Source organism: Maniola hyperantus, chromosome 22 (assembly GCF_902806685.2).
Source record: "Maniola hyperantus chromosome 22, iAphHyp1.2, whole genome shotgun sequence".
NCBI lineage: Eukaryota > Metazoa > Arthropoda > Insecta > Lepidoptera > Nymphalidae > Maniola > Maniola hyperantus.
In genome coordinates, this window is record NC_048557.2 from 10,410,915 (window position 1) to 10,429,415 (window position 18,501).

The following is an 18,501-nucleotide window of genomic DNA, read 5'->3' on the forward strand; positions in this document are numbered from 1 at the left end:
AACTCAGCCGCTTAATAAATTACTAGACTCAGGAGTCAGCAGCTTATATGCTGATGTCAGTCAGTCAGTTTATATTTTTACATTTACATAATATGTACAGAAGAGAGAGAGAAAAGCTAGGACTTCTCCATAACGTCCTCAAAAATGTGTGAAGTCTGCCAATCCGCACTTGGTCAGTGTGCTAGATTTTGGCCAAAACACCTTATTCTGAGAGGTGACCCGTGCTCAGTAGTAGTGACCCGGCGATGGATTGATAATGATGATGATGATGTACTGACCTAGCTACCTGCCTTTAGGTCAACGGGAAGTATAGGGTACTTCCCGTTGACCTTGGGTTTCTTGACAGACAACAAAGTGATCCTATAATGGTTCCTTTTGAGGTATGGAACCCATAGTTAGAAGAGAAATAACGTCAAAAAATAATTTGATTTCTTTTATCTTTTCTAGATCTATTTTATTGAAAACTAGCTGACTAAAGTTTTCTACACACATACCTATAATTCTAAAAATTAATACAGAAATCTATAGACTCAACCTTTATTTAGTTTGAAATCTATAGATCTCTGACTTTGCATAGACTTAAGATACTGATAAAAGAGACAGAGTTATATCATTGGCATAAATCTGTCTCGTTTTAACCGAAACTTAAGTCAGAGCAAAGTCAAAGTATGCTCTCTACACATATATGCTTAAAGTATTATGTTTTAACTATGTCTAGTCTGAGCTAATTCAAAGTATAGGTACTCTATAGATTTTAGCCAAAGAATATGCAAACCTCAAAAAATGTTTTTATAATTGTTATGGCGAAGTCTGCATTGAAATTGATATAAATAGGGACTGAAAACTAATTTTGAACTATTTATACCTATAGATTATAAATTTCATTTTCAGGTAGTAGTAGTACAACTTAGTCATACTACAGCTGCTCAGTATGATGGAGGCAAGAATTTCCTAACAAAAGCAAGAAAACTTCAATCAGATGATTAACAATTACTTTTATTAAATAAAATAATAAAATATAAACATATGTTTCATTCTGTACTGTACATAATTAATATTTATTTCAATAACATTTAAATAAAAATTAAGTTTAGGAAACAACTGTTCATTTTTGGTAGATGAGTGGACGGAACATCTTTTTAACTCGCAGACTCCATATACTTGGTTTCATGAAATGGGCTGAAATAAAAATTATCAACGTTGAAAGTTTGTTATGATGATGTGTTGAAAGGTTTAATGTATGCTACACTTCTATTTTTTGCTATGCATACTAGCTGTTTACTTTGCAATTAAGCATCACTTTCTTTAACGGTGAACCAAACCATTGTGAGGAAACCTAAATGCCTGAGAGTTCTCAAAGGTGTGTGAAATCTGTCAATCTGCACTCGGCCAGAGTGGTGGACTATGGCCAAACTTCCTGTTTTGAGAGAAGACCCCTGCTCAGTAGTCAGCCGGCAATGAGTTGATCGTGTGATGATACTAACTGTTGCCTGTAATTATTATTTTTATATAGGTATGCTACACTTCCATTTTTTGCTATATTATAATATGTACTAGCTGTTTAATAAGCAATTAAGTATCACTTTCTTTAACCATGAAGGAAAACATTGTGAGGAAACCTACATGCCTGAGAGTTCTCCATAGTGTTCTCCAAGGTGTGTGAAGTCTGTCAATCTGCACTTGGACAGAGTGGTGTACTATGGCCATACTCTTCTCATTTTGAGAGGTGAGCTGGCAATGAGTTGATCATTATGATGATACCAGCTGTTACCTGTTATTATTATTATTATACACGTAGGTATATACATTCAATCTTGATCTTGTAGGTACTTTCATGCCTTAAATCACATTACCGCCTTAGTTTGTTGAATTCATAGCAGAATTCATGGATACCTCGTTCCACGTCCTTGCACGCCAGATTTGTAAGTATACCGCCAAGTTTCAGAACTTCCTCGCTGTATATTCCTTTACCTGTATATTCAATGTACTCTGTGGCAGTCAGTTATTTAGAATGATTGCTTTTCATCTGTTTGCATTGATTTCCTTATTAGCAAGAGTTTGACAATTAGGTACCTCGGTGATTTCGAGGTAAGGTAGGTAGGTAAGATTCCAAGCAAAATTCTTTGCTTTTATCTATTTTATGCACATAACCACTATTTTCACAAAGTTTTGTAACAAAAACTAAGATTCTTTAACCACAAAACATAAAGAAATTAGGTTAGAAATTATATTTGCAACAAAAATAATAGATCAGTTTTTTAACTGGTTTTACGGCTCTGGGTTCTAGCACTTTTGATCAAAGACTTAAGCCTACTTCACACGATAAAATGAACAAAACTTCAATTTTCGACACTTTTATTGTGATTCGACCTAATTAAATCAAGTAAAGTTATTATTTTTGTATTTCAAGTAACATCGTTCGATATTTTTCGCAAAAAATAGTTTTAAGATTAAAGGGGAAAATCAAACACAACATTAGTGCAGTTCTTGTTATCTTAAATAGCAACACTTACTATTCAATTCAAACGTCATTTTAGACGGCCATTTAGGATGTTTAAATTTAGTTGAAGCAAAATTGCGAATGCAGCTTAGAAATAGAAATCCTAAAATTAAAGAATCTAAAATTTAGTTTAGGTTTAGGTTAGGGTACAACAGAATTAGCGCCAATATATAAACATACCAGAAGTGAAGTTAAATATTAACCAGCGGTATATCGAGAGTTTTGCCTTTCATAATAACCTTACTGCAATATTAACTTGATTAGGGCACAATTGCTATTGAAACCACTCAATCAGAAATGCGACCTAAATAGAAAAGCATTTAATAGTCGAATGAGTCTGTCAAAGAGAATATAATCACTACGTTTTAAGAGGCGGAACTTAGAACATTTATGTTTTGTATCAATTCTTAACCCTTTTAGCCAATTGCTTAAAAAAAGCAGTGCTACCAACTTATAAAACACTTGCTTTGGCCAGTGACCTTGATCTGTCAAGTAGGGATGAGCCAAAAAGTAGGGATGTGCAGTGTGCACCGTATCGACAGTTTATCGATGTTTTGGATTTTTCTATATAATAATAATAATATTTTGTGGTTTATACCTACCTATCGTTTGAAGCTGTTGTGAAAATGCGGGTAAAATAAAACAAATTATTTATCGTTATACCAGGTAGGTATTTATATATTTTTCAAGTAGGTAGTAGTTGAACCAGACAAAATTATGTTTTTTTAAGAATAAGAAAAATGGAAAACCTTATGCATTTAGCAGCAAATAGGCATCATTTCATCGTGTCTTTCCTTGATACCGCAGGCCTCACATGTTCTATGACCTTTACCCATGGTGTTTTTTATAGGTTATAACTTATATATATTACAATTCAGCAACAATTCACATAACACTAATAAAGTCAAATTCCTCGTTAAATAATAAAGATTCACTATCACTAATAGAGTCAAATATCTCGCTTATAACTAAAGAGTCAATTATCTCGTAAAATGTGGTGATGATGATGAAACGGAGGAGCAGTGGCTCAACTCGACGTAACACAATAATCAGTAGTCACATACAATAAAATATTATGTCGATTGATGTTGTTTGTTATGCAAACAAATAAACTACACAATACAATAAAATTATGACGAAACAACGAAATACGACCAAGGCAGACATATTTGTTTGGTTTTGTGAATTATGGTGGTAAAATGACTTCACGTTTTGAATGTTGGCAACGCAAAGTTAGTTATTCCATACAAAAACCATTTGTTCGTAAGTTTCTCAAGACTGGAGTCTGTGGTCGAACACAGACTGCCTTAAGAATCATCAAACACTTGCTTTTATACCAATCGATTCAAGATGGTGATGCAACACATCACGTGACTTCTGTCAGTTATAATTAATTATCATAAGTGCGCTAACAATTAGGTCACAACGACAATGATAATAATAAAACCTACAGTACGACACACACAGTATCCACTGAGAAGCGCCTCTGGCCGAAGCCAAACGAATAATGTCTCGTGACACACTGCGCATCCCCTTTTATAATCTCACAATGACGGTGGGGCGATGACGTGATGTTCAATGAGCAAAGTGTTTACAATTAAATGGCGGCGAGCCTACAAATATACCACTGGTTCGGAATGCCGTTCCTACCGAGTAGAACCAGCAAGTTACAGCACCAGCAAGGTACTTATAATCGAATTCGTGACTTCCCTGCTCTTATCATCTCTAAACCAGTAATAACCCCTTCAAATGACCGGAGGGATGCAGCTTAACAGCTCGTTAGACTCACACCGTCAATGGATCTGGAGTGGTCCGTAAATTCGCCAACTAATCTGTATTCAATCGATATAGCGATACGGTGTAAGTGACGGCCTGTAGCGGAAAGAAATAAAACCTCTGTAGGTACCTTATAGTTTTTCTCTTCATCTTCATCACAAGTGGTTTTGCTTTATCTACGGTGCAAAGTGTGCGTCACACACTGGTGCAGGATCTTAGGGGAAACCGAGCGTCACTCACGGCGCTCTCAAAAACCCTGTGCCCGTGGTAAGGTCGACCATTTGCACCATTTGCACCCGAATATGCACCATTTGCACCCGATCACTGGCGAAAATATACTTACACTAGCATATGCTCGCGACTTCGTCCGCGTGGACTACACGAATTTCAAACCCCTATTTCACCCCCTTAGGGGTTGAATTTTCAAAAATATTTTCTTAGCGGATGCCTACGTCATAATAGCTATCTGCATGCCAAATTTCAGCCCGATCCGTCCAGTAGTTTAAGCTGTGCGTTGATAGATCAGTCAGTCAGTCATTCAGTCAGTCAGTCAGTCAGTCAGTCACCTCTTCCTTTTATATATTTAAAAAGAAAAAGATGTAAGCAGTGGCGTGCAAGTCATAGAGGCATAAAAGCACTGCTTACCCTAAAAAATTGTTACCCTAGTTGAAGTAGCTTAATGCTCATTATCCTTTATGACTTGCCAGTAAGTAGGTACAGACCTATCTAACTACTGCTTATCCTGGCTTTAAACCCTGTGCACGCCACTGCATGTAAGTATTCCATTTTGACCCACTTAGGTGTTAGGTTATTGATTGCAAATTTTCGGAGTTATGTGCGTTTTAAGCAATTATAAAACATCATGAGGAATGCATGCCTGAGAGTTCTTCATAATGCTTTTAAAGGCGTTTGAAGTTTGCCCAACCGCATTGAGCCAGCGCCAGCGTGGCGGACTAACGCTTAAAACATTCTCATTCTGAGAGGAGGCCCGTGTCAATATGGGCCTTTGAAAGGGCCTTCGATAACTGCAAAGTGTCGTTACTAGATGGCATTAACAGTCGCTTCAGTATTGAGTGAACATACATATCACAAATTTCATCACTGGCAGCAAGCGAAGCGTGGCTTAGCGGTCAGAGCATCGAGCGCCATCCCATGGTTCCGCAATTTTTGCTCCTCGTGCTCAGTATTGGGCCGAATTTGGGTTGATCATGATGATGATGACGATAGCAGGTATTGGATTGGTTTGCTAATTACAGTACGGACTATATCTCTACTCTCCTCATGAGTAGAGATATAGTCCGAGCGGAAATGAGAGCGGAGATGGGTTCGGCAGACCAGCATGCTGATTCGCTAAGTGTCCAACGATGAATTAGAGCCTCATTTTAGAGCCTCAATAGCTCAACCGGTAAAGGAGTGGACCGAAAACCGAAAGGTCGACGGTTCAAACCCCGCCCGTTGCACTATTGTCGTACCTACTCCTAGCACAAGCTTCACGCTTAGTTGGAGAGGAAAGGGGAATATTTGTCATTTAACATGGCTAATAATCTTTTAAAAAAAATGATAGCCACCGAGCTCATTTTACATTGGTTAGTTCTACATTGCTGCTTTACTGTGTAATACTAAAATGATTTTTCTTAGAAAACCTTCAATGAATTAAAAATAAATTTCAAATGAGCTCGGTGGCTATCATAAATCGTTAGACACTGAGTTAGCGAATCACTCCACAGGTGGAAGAGGATTGTCAAATCCAGGGCGAGTCAGCTAGCTTGGTATCCAATCCATACAATGTTAGAAGTCGTATCAGTTTGTGTCTTGGGCCATACGAAGGCGAATTTAGACTCAGTATTCAAAGCTAACCCTAAGGGAATGAAATTTAGAGCTGGGGTTCCGTATTGCAATATTTATGCAAAGTGGAATTCATACTTTGTACGTATTGCCTCAAAATGTTCCTTACTATCGTTCCGTTTATGCTGAATAGGTATTGAAAGTATTCCAAATTGGTTAAAGATTTAGAACTTTATTAGAATAGAATAGAATAAAATAGAATATATTTTTATTCAAGTAAACTTATTACAAGTGCTTTTGAATCGTCAACTAGCCTTATTTGCCACTGGTTCGGAAAGCCGTTCCTACAGAGAAGAACCAGCAAGAAACTCGGCGGTTGCTCTTTTCAAGTGTCAATTTACAATATTATTATACCATACTGTACAAGCAATTGCAGCCCCGTGCATTGCTGGAGCGAGTCAAATCCAAGCTTTCTTATCATTTACATAGTCTTCCACTGTATAATATGCTTTTTTAAGAGCATACTTTTAATAGATTTTTTAAATTTGTGTAGAGGCAAGTCTAAAATTGTTTAGTTTAAATATTGCTGATTCCGACTGACGTGTTAATTCGACGAAAGCCCGACTAGTTTCGTTTAAAATCCATTGCAAAATTTGTATGGCACAGACAGACAAACAAACAAACAAACTGAACCGAAGCGAGTTAATAAAAACATGCTAAAACAGTAATATTAGAATGTCAGGATAGATAACTCAATGGACGATTTATTATATTAAAGCTCAGTTGTTTTTTTTTATTTTTTTTAATTCAGATACAAGTTAGCCCTTGACTGCAATCTCACCTGATGGTAAGTGATGATGCAGTCTAAGATGATAGCGGGCTAACCTGGAAGGGGTATGGCAGTTTTTATTAAACCCATACCCCTTTGGTTTCTACACGGCATCGTACCGGAACGCTAAATCGCTTGGCGGCATGGCTTTGCCGGTAGGGTGGTAACTAGCCACGGCCGAAGCCTCCCACCAGACCAGACCGGAAATTTAGAAATTATAAAATTCCAAACCCCTGCCAGGAATCGAACCCGGAACCTCCCACTATTAAGACCACAGCGCTCACCACTGCGCCAGGGAGGTCGTCAAATATTTCAAGTAATTATGCAGGTCTTGTTAGCAATTTATTATGCTAATGAAGAACGTTATATGTGCCGGCTGGTTACATACGCGACACACAGACATTTAGAAAAGCAAGCAAAAATATCAACTACTAACAATGATACTAAGTACCAATACTAATTATACTAACAGTTAATTTAAAACTATGTACATTTACATTTGTTTATTATAGGCTATGGTGATGTGTAGCCTGATTCCCTAGAGGCCGCGTCCCCAGGTGGCGGATAGGGGGGTGCTCGATGGAGGGTAACCTCCATAGGGTAGGAGGGAAATAAAATACCTCCCGCGGACCACAAGGCCGGAGATGGATACTCCGTTATCAAACCCCGCATGTAGGCTTCTTCGACATATTTGGAGCATAGGCTGCGTGCGTGCTGGGTTCTCAGGGTGGAGTGCTCAGTAGGGATGGCGGCGGATGAGCCCCTAGCGGGCCAACGGCGGCGCCCGAGCCCCGTAGTGGGTTACACCCTTGGCGTCAGGTGGCAACCGGCCGTAAAACACAAGTCAACTACAATATTTATCATGAAAAGGCAAAAATTAAAGAACACGAGGAATACTAGGGCGTCCCCCTTAAGCGACGTTGGTGATGATGGAACTGCGAAACATACTAGGGCGTCCCCCAAAAGCGACGGAAGAGCTAAACAGCAAAGCACCGTGACAATGTCCGAACTACGTATTGCTAGTTGGAACATTGGCACGATGACAGGACGCAGTGCTGAACTAAGCGCCATCCTAGATCGACGTCGCATCAACATCTGCTGTGTGCAAGAAACAAAATGGAAAGGTTCAAAATCACGACAAATCGGGAAGGGATTTAAATTTATATATTACGGTACTGAAAGTGGAAAAAATGGGGTTGGGATTATTCTAGATCAACATTTGAGCCAAAAGGTAATAGAAATAAATAGAGTGAGTGACCGTATCATGTCTGTTAAACTAGCCTTGGAAAACCAAACCTGCCTCAACATTGTTTGTGTCTACGCGCCACAGGTCGGCTGCCCTGAAACAGACAAACAAGACTTCTGGGAAGAATTGTGTACACACATGAATGCTTTACCGGTTACTGAGCAAAGAATTATCTGTGGAGATCTCAATGGGCATGTGGGCAATGACGCAGATGGGTATGAGGATCATCATGGGGGCTTTGGTTATGGAACTCAAAATAAAGAAGGAACCACAATACTAGAATTTGCAGCGTCTCTAAATCTAGTAATAGTAAACACATTTTTTCAAAAGAAAGAAGAACACCTAATTACATATAAAAGTGGAAAGTCCAAAACACAAATTGACTATATAATGACAGATAGAAAAAATCTGAAACAAATTAAAGATTGCAAAGTTATTCCAGGTGAACCTTTAACATCACAACATAGACTACTATTAGCAGCATTAAAACTTAAACGACAAATTAAATATAGAATACCGAGAATAGAGAGGATAAAATGGCGAGAACTTAATACAGAAAAGGGAAAGAATTTTAAGAATAAAGTACTTGAGTATTTGGGTAATGAACGCGACTCTCCCACAGTAAACTGGACTAAATTTCATGATGCCTGTATCGCCCAAGCAAAAACTACACTGGGTATTTCCAAGGGTCCCCTGCATAACGAGAAAGATGCCAAATGGTGGAACAACAACACCAAAGCCACTGTAGCCGAAAAGAAACGCCTATTCAAGAAATGGCAAGAGAGTGGTACCGAGGAGGATAAGCTAGAGTACAAAGTGGCGAAAAAGATCGCAAGAAGATCAGTTGCGATTGAGAAGGAAAATGCAGAGTTGGACCTTTATCAACAGCTAGAACTAGCTTCAGACACAGAGGTATATAAAATAGCTAAACACAGGCATAATAACACGAAGGATTTTAAGACTACAAAATACATCAAGGACAGCAAAGGCACGCTACTGACATCCGATAAAGATATCTGTAAAAGGTGGTACGAGTATTATCATATACTGCTGAATGAGGAGTTTCCCAGACAGACTGAAATGGAAGAACCAAGAACACAAGGGCCCATAAATCAAATCACTATCACGGAAGTCAAAAAGGCCATTCTGAAAATGAAAAACCACAAAGCCTGCGGGCCTGATAACATACCAGCCGAACTATGGAAATCCCTGAAGGCAGATGGGGAAGTCTGGCTAGTTAATTTGTTTAATAACATCCTAACAACTGAAGAAATGCCAGATGCCTGGAGAAAAAGCATACTTGTCCCCTTCTACAAAAATAAGGGAGACGTTAGAGAGTGTGGAAACTTCCGGGGGATAAAACTCACATCACACACCCTTAAAATCTGGGAACGAGTGCTCAGTGAACGTTTAGCATCTATAATCTCCCTAACGGAAAACCAGTTTGGTTTCACAGCTGGAAAGGGAACCATGGATGCAATTCATACAGTAAGACTGGTTATGGAAAAAGCTAAAGAAAACGGTCAAAATCTCTGGATGGCATTTATAGACCTAGAAAAAGCCTTTGACCGTGTGCCAAGGACATTGATATGGCAGGCGCTCAGAGCGCACAGTATACCTGAATGCTACATACGCATCATTAAAGACATGTACAACAACGTCCAAACCTGCGTCAGAAGCGCAGCCGGTATATCTGACAGCTTTGATATAAAAGTTGGCGTTCATCAGGGCAGTGCACTAAGCCCTCTGCTATTCAATGTAGTCATGAACTATCTGACGGCAAAAATCCAAAAACCAACCCCATGGAATCTCTTGTATGCTGACGACGTAGTTCTTATATCTGACAGTGCGCGAGAGCTGCAAGAAGACCTAGAAAAATGGAGAGAGTCGCTGGAACAAAATGGCTTGCGCATAAGCAGGACGAAAACCGAGTATATGTTCTGTAACTTCAATCCCAACGCTTTACTGGACCCGGGCATCACGTTGGGAAGCACGGCCCTCCCTAGAGCTAAAACATTCAAGTACCTAGGATCCGTTCTCTCCGAGGATGGCTCTATAGAAGCGGACGTAACACAAAGAATGACATCTGGATGGATGAAGTGGCGTACTCTCACAGGGGTGCTATGTGATGCTAAAATGCCAATAAGAACTAAAGGCAAGGTCTATAAAACGGCAGTACGACCAGCATTACTGTACGGGAGCGAAGTTTGGGCAGCTAAAAAGACCCACGAGCAGAAGCTACACACCACCGAAATGCGTATGCTGAGATGGGCGGGAGGAGTAACACTCAAAGACAAAGTACGAAATGAATATATAAGAGGAAGCTTTAAAGTTGCACCCATAACTGATAAAATATCAGAATCAAGGCTCAGATGGTACGGACACGTAATGCGTAGGCCCGACGATTATGTAGTGAAAAAGTGCCTTTCCATGGCTACAAGAAAGAGGGGTAGGGGAAGACCACCAACTACCTGGATGACAAATGTCCAAAGGGACATGAAACGCCTCGGCCTCAACGACGAAGACGCGAACACGCGAACTACATGGCGCCACGTGATAAAAAAAGCCGACCCCGCGTAACGGGATAAGGCGAGGTCAAAGAAGAAGGCTATGGTGATGTGAAATCAAAGAAAAATAGGCCTCCTTTGGGGCTACGTGCGTCAAATACTAGATGATGGCCGTGACTTCGTCTGCGTGGAATTGGGTTTTTTAAAAATCCCTTGGGAACTCTTTGATTTTCCGGGATTAAAAGTAGCCTATGTCCTTTCCCGGGATGCAAGCTATATCTGTACCAAATTTTGTCAAAATCGGTTGAACGGATGGGCCGTGAAAGGCTAGCAGACAGACAGACAGACACACTTTCGCATTTATAATATTAGTATGGATTTGACGCCTGCCAGTGACGTCGACGCCTCGATGTTTTGTTAGAAGTTCCTGACGCAAACTGTGCCCAGAGCCTAATATATTTGACAGATAGTTGATTCAGGATCAAACCAAGAGTTCCCACACTCTAGTTTAGTCTGCCATCTCCTAAATAGCCATCGGGCATGTCGCTTCTTTTGCTTAAAGCACGTTGTGCTTATGCTTAGATGGAAGAAGCGCCGGAATAACCAGCTCTTAGTTATAAGATGTGATGTATGGCACAATTTGGAAAATAATACTCTTTTCTTTCTTCCTTTCTTCCTTTAATGCATAAGTGTATGTAATCAGTTTTTCCGAGCAGTGTATTTATTTTATTTTTACTATATAAACCACCCTGTGAGTAGTAGATAGGGAACGAATTTGACATAGTTTGTCTACACGTAAATACCCATCGAGCATGTATAATTGTCTGTTATCAGTTTTTCCGAGCAGTGTGTACCCGTTAATAGTCTGTTTACAGTCGCTATCTGGCTGGGACACACGCAGACGACGCGGCTATGTAGCGTGCGAGCTAGTTATCATAAAAAGGTGCTGTGCGTTACATGAAGTACTACTTTACACTATGAACTATACTACTACTACTATCAGTAGTAGATAGTGTCGGGATTTGACATAGTTGTACTAACACTAGCTTATACTCGCGCCTTCGTTCGTTGAGTGTTCATAAATCTTTTCTAAGCTGATGCCTACGACGTCATAATAGCTAGGTATCTGCATGCCAAAATTTAGCACGATCCGTCCAGTAGTTTGAGCTGTGTGTTGATAGATTAGTCAGTCATTCAGTCAGTCAGTCACCTTTTCCTTTTATATATTTAGATAAACAAAATATCATCGTCAAAAATCAACCCATCATCAGTTCGTCGCTTGACAGTGACGTCGAAGCCTCGACGTTTTGTTAGAAGTTCCTGACACGAACTGTATTTTGACAGATCGTCGATTCAGGATCAAACCAAGAGTTCCCTCACTCTAGTTTACTCTGCTCACACGTGAATACCCATCGAGCATGTTTGAGTGTATGTTATCAGTTTTTCCGAGCATTGTGTAGCTGTTAATAGTCTGTTTACAGTCGCTATCTGGCTGGGACACACGCAGACGACGCGGCTATGTAGCGTGCGAGCTAGTTATCATAAAAAGGTGCTGTGCGTTACATGAAGTACTACTTTACGTTATAAACCACACTGTCAGTACTATAGAGGGAACGAATTTGACATAGTTTCCCGAAATATGGATAGATAAAATATAATGCCACGTCCGCGTGGATTTAGGTTCTCGTTTTGATTTTCCGGGATAAAACATAGCCTATGTCAGTCTTCGGTATGCAAGCTATCTCTCTAGTCATATTTGATAAGGTGCTTTGTGTTAGATTTTTTAAGCCCTGTTATAATTATATTATATTGAAAAACGCTGCATCTTCTGATTATATTATAATCGTTATACTTAAAATAATCATCATTTAAATAATTTATAATGTTTATGATTATGTTATTGTTTATTTTAATATAAGTAGTACTACTGTGTGAAATCCTAGTTCAATGGATAGTTCACTCACTATAATGTAAATTATTATAACATATTCGTTTCTTCTTCTACACAATAACATAAAACATAATTAAGAAATAAATAATAGTCCATTGTGTTACACGGAATTCGGCCGTTTGTCCTGCTCAATCACAATACCTCGAAACAAAAACGTCTGCTCTTCAGAATTCTTCTCTTTTCTGTTATCCCTTCTTCCAAATCCACATCCTCCTCTACGGTTGCAGGAATCGCCTCTTCCAAAGAAACTAGGTCCTGGTCTGTCAAAATGACCTGGTCTTCCGGGTCTGTCAAAATGCCCGGGTCTGCCAAAAGGTCTGACGCTTTCCCGTGGGTTGAAACCTCGTGGGCCGAAGGAACCAAATTCCCTATGAGGTCCGTGGCATCCAAAGCGTCCATGCTTGCCGTGGTGGTGTGGACCATGTCCAAAAGGTCCGTGCCCGTGTCGTCCATGGCCGTGTGGGCCATGACCATGATGTCCGTGGCCATGTGGTCTACAGCCGCGTGGCCCGAAATGATCCGGAAATCGGCCACGACTGTGAAAATCGAAGAATTTTTCGTAGAGAAAATGATCCCTCATTTTTATTATATTTTATTCACTGATGTATTAATTAGTTATTGCGCGTTATGTCTTGATACTTGAATTGATTGACACTTGAGATATATTCTACACGTGCGTCTAGTTATAAATACACGTGGAAGTGTTTAGATAGTCAACTTTGATGGGCTTTATATAGGCGGTCGATTTCACAATGTTTTGTAAAGGTTTCCTGAAAATTCTGTAACTTAATGCTATTATGACGCAAAGGTTTTTTTTTAAAAAAAAAAGAATATTGGCCATGTTAAATGACTAATATTCCATTTACCTCTCCAACTAAGCGTCAAGCTTGTGAGTAGGTACGACAATAGTGCAACGGGCGGGGTTTGAAGCGTCGACCTTTCTGTTTTCAGTCCACTCCTTTACCGGTTGAGCTATTGAGGCTCTAAGGTTAGTTGGTTAAAGTGCTTGGGTCGTTGTCAAAGGGAAGCAGATCTATACATGTAAAAAGACTTGTTTTGACTGACTGAGTAACTGATATCTGTCAATCAGAGGCTATAACCGCGCGCTGGGGTTAGAAACTTGGTTCATTTTATGACTTAGGCACTGACTAAGAAAGGATTTTTAGAAATTCCTCCTCTAAGGGGATGTAAGTTTGTATGAAAGTTCGTAATTTTTCAAGTTGTATCCACGAAAATAGGTATTTTTGTATTTGTAGTATTTGAGCTTTTGTCTGTGTAAGTTTATATGTGTGTGTGTGTGTGTGTGTGTGTGTTTGTCATTAGGTATTATGTGTGTTATTTCATAAAATTTCACAATTTTATTTAGATATTTCAAAACTAAGCGAAATCTTTGCATTTATTTCGTAAAGTTTTGAAATTGTTATTATTGCATAATATTATGCAATGTAGGTTTTACCTACAAAATTTATGATACATTCCTAACTTTTCTATTACACAATTTGTTGCAATGCCTTATTAATTAAATTAAAAATGTAAAAAAAAATCCAGATTTGTGTTTTAGGGGGGTACTTTTAAATAAATAAATAATCATTTATTTCCGACTTAAGAAATAAATTCACAAAAGATTTAAGTATATAAGTTAGTGAGTTTGTAAAAACAAAATCCTTATAATTTTGTTAGTATTGTTTTTAGTCTATACTAATACTACTATGCCCGCGACTTCGTCCGCGTAGACTACACAAATTTCGAACCCCTATCCCCCCCTTAGGGGTTGAATTTTCAAAAATCCTCCAAAAATAGCCATCTGCATGCCAAATTTCAGCTAGATCCATCCAGTAGTTTGAGATGTACGTTGATAGATCAGTCAGTCAGTCAGTCACCTTTTCCTTTTATATATCCTATATATATATATATATATATCCTGAAACACGTATTTCTTCATTTGTGACAGAAACCCCAAATACCAATTTTCATGCAAATAACTTGAAAAATGACGGACTTTCATACAAACTTCCATCCCCCATTTAACCCACTTAGGGGTGGAATTTCGAAAAATCCTTTCTTAGTGGATACCTACTCTTTACAAAGAATAGACCCCCAAATTTCATGTCTCTAGGACCAGTGATTTAGGCTGTGCGTTGATATATATGTCAGTCAGTCAGGACTTTGAATTTTATAAAATAAAATTATATAATATAATATATATATAGATTATAAAGACGAAAGTGTGTCTGTCTGTCTGTCTACATAGGCAGGCATAGGCTACATTTTATCCCGGAAAATCAGAGTTCCCACGGGACTTTTAAATACCTAAATACATGCGGACGAAGTCGTGGGCATCATTTAGTACTAAAGTACTATAAACTAACAGATAAACATGGACATTGTCTGGTGGGAGACTTCGGCCGTGGCTATAGTTACCACCCTACCGGCAAAGCCGTGCCGCCAAGCGATTTAGCGTTCCGGTACGATGCCGTGTAGAAACCAAAGGGGTATGGGTTTAATAAATACTGCCATACCCCTTCCAGGTTAGCCCGCTATCATCTTAGACTGCATCATCACTTTCCACCAGGTGAGATTGCAGTCAAGGTCTAACTTGTATCTGAATAAAATAATAAATAAATAAAAAAGATAACCGCGACTTTGTCGGCGGTTTCTGGGATAAAAAGTAGCCTCTGTTTCTCCAGGTCTTTAACTATATCCATGTCAATAATCACGTTGATTGCTTCAAAATAGCAGCGCCATTTTTTTTTTTTTTTTTAAGAATATTAGCCAAGTTAATTGCTGACTAATATTCCCCTTTCCCCTCCAATTAAGCGTAAAGCTTGTGCTAGGAGTAGGTACGACAATAGTGCAACGGGTGGGATTTGAACCGGCGACCTTTCGGTTTACAGTCCGCTCCTTTAACCGATGAGCTATCGAGGCTCTAATCTATATATAATAATCTCATTCGGGATGATGTAAGGAAGGATACCCCATAGATCCAAATTCCAAATCTGTTCCAGCATTTAGAAGTTATGGCGGAACAAAGAAACTCACATACATATCAGGTAACTACATTCACACATACAAGAGCCCTGAAAACTTTAAACTCCATTTTTAGGGCAGTGGTGTGATAAAGCTTAGTTTGACTTGTTATCAAGAAAGTCACCAAGCCTCAGCTCTGCCGGTGTGCGTTGCGCCTTAGGCTGTCATCATGATCAACCCATCACCGGCTCACTACAGAGCACAGGTCTCCTCTCAGAGTGAGAAGGGTTTTGGCCATAGTCTACCACGCTGGCCAAGTGCGGATTGGCAGACTTCACACACCTTTGAGAACATTATGGAGAACTCTCAGGCATGCAGGTTTCTTCACGATGTTTTCCTTCACCGTTAAAGCAAGTGATATTTTAATTACTTAAAAACGCACATAACTCCGAAAAGTTAGAGGTGCGTGCCCGGGATCGAACCCCCGACCTCCGATTGGAAGGCGGACGTCCTAACCACTAGGCTACCACAGCTGTACTTTGCCTTGTGCCTTAGGCTGTAATGCCTCGAAATGTATAGTAAAAAGGAACAGTCACACAGAGTGGCTCTGTGGTTATAATTCTACAATCTGTGCCGACTGGCACAATCGGCTTCCGAGAGGATTATGTGAGGCGTGCCTAAACACCCCGTACGACTAAATACAGTGCACTCTTACAAAAATCCTCAATTCTTATAAAAATCCTCAATCCGCCACAAGCACATTACGCCGCCAGAAGAAACCAGTACGGTCTCTTCTAATAATGAGAAGGATTTAGACTGTAGTCCACATAGGCCCTAGTTGGCTCAGTGCGGATTGACAGCCATCACACACCTTTGAGAACATTATAGAGAAGTCTCAGGCATGCAGGTTTCCTCAAGATGTTTTCCTTCACCTTTATGCAAGGTAATTACCTACCTATTTTAACTGCTTAACTTAAATGCACTTAACTCCAAAAGTTAGAGGTGCTTGTCCGAGATCTAACCCCGGACCACTCGAATAGTAGCCTGAAGTCTTAACCACTAAGCTATCAAACAAATACAAAAATAAAACATAATACCTACTTAATATTATTTTTTGAAAATCCTCTTTAGCAAATAAATAAATCTGAAAGAAATAAAAATTTTGAAAATGAGTACCTACTTACTTAATTAAACACATAAACTACTTATTAATAAACTTAAATCTAAAAAAACAACATAAAATGAATTTAAACAATTGAACGTAAAAATTACAGATCCAACACTGAGTTTCTATGAGACCACTAATGAGCACGGGTCTCCTTTCAGAATGCGAAGGGCCGATTTAAATCGTTGGTTTAGGCCGAAGTCCACCATGGCATTTGAATGACTGCTGCAATAATAGAAGCAAATATCGTCTTGTAGTAATACAAGCAATAAATAATTCATAATAATATTTATCTTGTAGCGCACCTCTGTTCATCGAATGTGTTGTAATTTGCACTAGCGATGCGGTAGGCAGGATGGTAGTGATAACCGTCATACAATAATACCTACTGTAAGTGTGAATGTTTGTAAATCCTAGAAGTAACTAGTGCGTAAAACCTACTCTTATTCAATAGAATTCGTGTCCTCTGGATATCTACGTAGTAAGGCAGCGTAATTTATATAAAACTAGCTGCCCGGCGAACTGCGTACCGCCTAACAGTCGATTCAATTTTTTTAAATTTTTCTCTCCGTAGAAAAAGAATTAGCGAAATCGGTTCAGCGGTTCTCGAGATTTTCGATGACCAACACATTTAGTGATTCATTTTGATATTATATAGGTACATAGACTAGCTGCCCGAGCGAACTTCGTACCGCCTAACAGTCGAGTCTTTTTCCGGCAACTTTTTAAATTTTTCTCTTCGTAAGAACCATCCTCGTACTTCAAGGAATATTATAAAAAAAGAATTAGCGAAATCGGTTCAGCTGTTCTCGAGATTTGCGATGAGCAACACATTTAGTGATTCATTTTTATATTATAGAGAAGGTAGAAAGAGAAGATGGGTAAAATTGTACACTTCTTGATTGTCAATAAGGTAATGTACGTGACAGGTCGAGATGGCAATCGGGGAAGGAACGCCCCGCACACCCACACAGCCCCAGCTCTAACCTGGTGCGGGCGAGCGCGGGTGTGAGGGGCGTCCCCCAGCATTATACCCCAATTGCCATTTCAACCTGTCGCATTTTATAATATGTACTTACTTACATAAACTCAAAAACTCAAACTCAAATATTTATTCAGAATAGGTAAAATTTTACGCTTACTGATGGTCAAAATTGTTAAATTGGAAGATGATATAGTGGTGATAATTAATACGTACTTAAAAACTAAAACTACGAGGGTTCCAAACGCGCCCAGGTCTGAGAAGATGACGATAGTAGGATGCTACTCCCTACAATTTTTCCTACGTCGAAAATGGCAGATTTTCTATTACATATAGTAGGTAAGTACTTTCCCTATGTGCCATATAAAAATCATGTTCACGACACCCTTAACCCATCTTAACCCTAACATAAACTTTTTGTTGTAATGTAGGTACTCATATTTAACTAAAGTGACACAACTCAAAAAATCACATTTTATGGGATAGCTGAAGTGAAAACTTCTTTAAACGCGTAACGCGATTGGGACTGGTAGAAAAATAAAAAAACTTTAATGTTGCGTCACTGACATGCTAATATTAATAGTTCTCGGAGTGTCGATAGATGTAAGAACTAACTAATGCTAATTAATTTTATGAGGTAAAATTAAAATATTATGTTTCACTTACCACAGTTTGTTATACCAAAACGTGGTACGCTGCCGTAAAAATATGACGATTTTCGACGTATTTTTGGCTTTGTTAGCCATAAAATTATGATTCGGCGTGCTGTGTTAAAAGTCGTAGGGAAAAAAAG

At 39.1% G+C, this 18,501-nt stretch overlaps 1 protein-coding gene and 1 long non-coding RNA gene across 2 annotated transcripts in view; one reads left to right on the forward strand and one right to left on the reverse strand.

The window, feature by feature from the left end:
- LOC117992983 (venom acid phosphatase Acph-1-like) overlaps window positions 1–18,501 on the forward strand; it is a 520,874-nt gene that overhangs the window by 409,631 nt on the left and 92,742 nt on the right. The window lies entirely within an intron of this gene.
- LOC138403922 (uncharacterized) lies at window positions 979–2,681 on the reverse strand. Its single transcript, XR_011238046.1, has 2 exons — window positions 1,772–2,681; window positions 979–1,179 (listed from the first exon to the last, which is right to left on the reverse strand). It is a non-coding gene; the product is annotated as an uncharacterized lncRNA (long non-coding RNA).